We start from the raw sequence: 2,925 nt of genomic DNA on the forward strand, positions 1-2,925 counted from the left end.
TTCCCGTCCCTAGTAAATAAGCTACCAAGGCATACGAACTTATCAACTTGTTCAATTCTCTCATCATTTAATAAAATATTGCATAGCGTTTTCTCACTATTTTGGTTTTGATAAGCATTAAATGAATCCTTAATTATGTGATATTCCAGAACTTTTACATCTCCCCAGGAACCCTAAGAAGATTTTTTAATTAAAATTCAACAATTTCACCTACAAAATAATAATTTTCCATCTAGATCAATAAAAATGGTAACGTTTAGAGTTTAAATTAGCTCTCTGAAAAACTTCATAATTCAAGGCTTTCTATTTCAAACAATTCAGTTTAAGATTGTTTAGTTTTGAATATTTCATTTATAATTACTCGTTTCAAGTAAACTGTCAAATATTGCTTGATATTAAATAATTTTTCTTTTTCTTATTAACTAAATTTAAAATTAAATTTTTTAAAAATGGAATACGTTTATATTTGTTTACTAATATTTGTTCACTACTATATGCAGTTTAATTAAAAAAAAAAAAAAAAAACGTTAAAATGGAACTTATTTTAAATTTGTAAATGATTTCCCAAAAAAAGATAAAGACACAACTTTAAATTGTATAATTGAAACTTTTGAATTTTAATATTTAAAAATTAAAGTTTGAAAAGCTTTTTAAATTAGAAGTAACTATTATTTTAATTTTAAATAATTCAAAATCAATAAATATTCAATTGTCATTTATATATAAAAATCGAAAACTTTCACTTACAAATTACAAAATTTGTTTAAATAGAACAAATAGAATTGTAATATTCAAGGCTGAAATTTAGCACTCTAATATTTTAAATATTGAAGGCCATTGCAAACAATAAATATTCAAATAGTTTATGAATTTTAAATGAATTAATGCGTTTAATTATGAATATATTTTTTTTGGAGTTATTTAAACATTTTAAATAGTGTATAAAGTTTTAATCGAACGTTTATATTTGTTCAACTACTAATGCTTTCATATTCAAAGAGTTAAATTTTTAACATTAAAATCTGTAAATTTTTTTTCTTGAACATATTGAGAATAGTTTTATAAAATAAATTATTGTTCAATTTTTAGTACTCGAAAAGCAGTTCAATTTTAGAAATCATCAATTTATATTTATAGTTTAAATCTTACATCATTTAAAGTTTACATCTTAAAATTTTTCTTATCAAAAATTTCATAAATATTATAATCTATTTTAAAATCTTGAAAAAAAGTTTACAAACTTCAAGCGGACGTTTAATTTTTTTACTGCTTTTTTCTATTGCTATTAAAGATAAAAAATTTTCGAATTACGCATTATAAACTGAATGATTTCATAATTTTTGAAAATGTTAAAAATTGAACTTAGCATTTAAAAGAAAGTTAATTCAAACTTTTTTAAATTGCATTATAACATGCGATACGAAAACAGTGTTATTTCAAGTGATTTAATAGATTATTTTACTAAACATTTTTTTAAATTGCGGTTCAAAAAAACAAACTCACTGTCATTTCCCAGTTTCCCGGTCTAGTGCCCACCCTGAATCAAGAAGTGTACCGAAATGCTTTCAAGTATTTTGTTGTTTCAATCAAAGAAAATTACTCATGCATATGAGACATTTTAATGACACCTTATCTTATTCTCTTAGAAGTACGACAGGTAAGACCTTTTGCTGCTGATAAGTACTAAGGCGCGAGTCAAGATCTCTCATCATTAAACCAAAGTTTCTTTAATTTTTTTTTCTTATTTCTTTCTAAATCCAAAGAGGTCGTTGCAAAGTAAACTCAAAACTTATCTTATTTGCTCGTTTATAAATACACAATAATTGAGAATATAGGTTGCATAGTCCAAAATTCCAGATATGAATCACATCTCAGGAAGTTTGAAAATCCTGAAGTCCTCACTAATATTTGTGTGTTAAGTCAACGAACTCTTGGAAAGCAGGAAATTCAGATCGAAAGCACTTCCACAATTTCCTTGATTCTGCAGTGTGAGTGACTCACCTTGAGTGATGGATCCGTGATTTAACAAAGGAATTAAAAATAACTGGATAACACTCTTCGATTAAATAAACAATAAAACCGCTTTGTACGACACTATGCCCGCTCACCCGCGGATGTTAGCAGATGTTAGCTTTGTGAGTTCGCTCGCGAGACTACCACTAGGCTCGTGATTCGTACTCTTGGAGGTAGCAAACACTGGAGAACGGAATTCTGTACCTCTACGAGTCTACGTCGAGTATGCTATACTTCGAGTGTCTTTCTTCTTCGCTCTTTTTCAGACTCTCTGATTTTATTCTCACTTTCCTTTTCTCTCACAAAGGCCTTCCCACTCTTTATTTAAAAGGATTGCTATCCTTTCACTGAACCTCGCGTTTCCTGACCTACCCTGTATTTCAAGATCTACCGAAACAAGGTTCTAATTCAAGGACCCGAGTCAAGGATAATTAGATGATTTATTATTTTGAAACTTGACTTTAGGATCAAGAAATTTGAATAGTTGTCAAGCAAATTGAAGTGAGAAAAATATTGTTTTGGTACAAGTTTTTAAATTTAAGTGTCCTCCATAAACTATGTTACGTTTGTTTAAACCATTGACAATTGGTTTTAAAATACTTGAAAAGTTGTGTATTACTGAATAATAATTATTTGTGTCAAAAAAGTGTTTGAAAAGTCTTTGGCATGAATTTGAAATAAAATTGCTAATTCTCAATTTTTGGGGTATTGTTCGGGCAGAATATAAGGGGTTTGGGACGTCAAAATATAAATATTTATGGATTCAAATTCAATCCGACGTAACTAAACTATAATTTCTAAAAAGTTGATATCAAGTTGTTGTTCTTCCAATTTTTTTATTAAACTGAACTTTTTCCATTTAGATTAAATCTCAAAGGCCCTTACAAAATAACGGGAGTGGGGGGGGGGGGG

General features: G+C 27.9%; 1 protein-coding gene across 3 annotated transcripts in view; it reads right to left on the minus strand.

Moving 5' to 3' along the window:
• The window catches only part of LOC117167071 (choline transporter-like protein 1), a 72,400-nt gene extending 70,192 nt beyond the window's left edge, over positions 1 to 2,208 (minus strand). The window contains exon 1 of one of the 3 annotated variants that reach the window (XM_033351670.1): positions 2,002 to 2,208. The gene's annotated coding sequence lies outside the window, so the exon portion shown is untranslated. The remainder of the gene's footprint in view (positions 1 to 2,001) is intronic. The other 2 variants (XM_033351671.1, XM_033351675.1) reach the window with 2 other exon arrangements.
• Positions 2,209 to 2,925: the final 717 nt, after the last annotated feature.

This window comes from Belonocnema kinseyi, chromosome 2 (genome assembly GCF_010883055.1).
Source record: "Belonocnema kinseyi isolate 2016_QV_RU_SX_M_011 chromosome 2, B_treatae_v1, whole genome shotgun sequence".
In the NCBI taxonomy this organism is placed as follows: Eukaryota; Metazoa; Arthropoda; class Insecta; order Hymenoptera; family Cynipidae; genus Belonocnema; species Belonocnema kinseyi.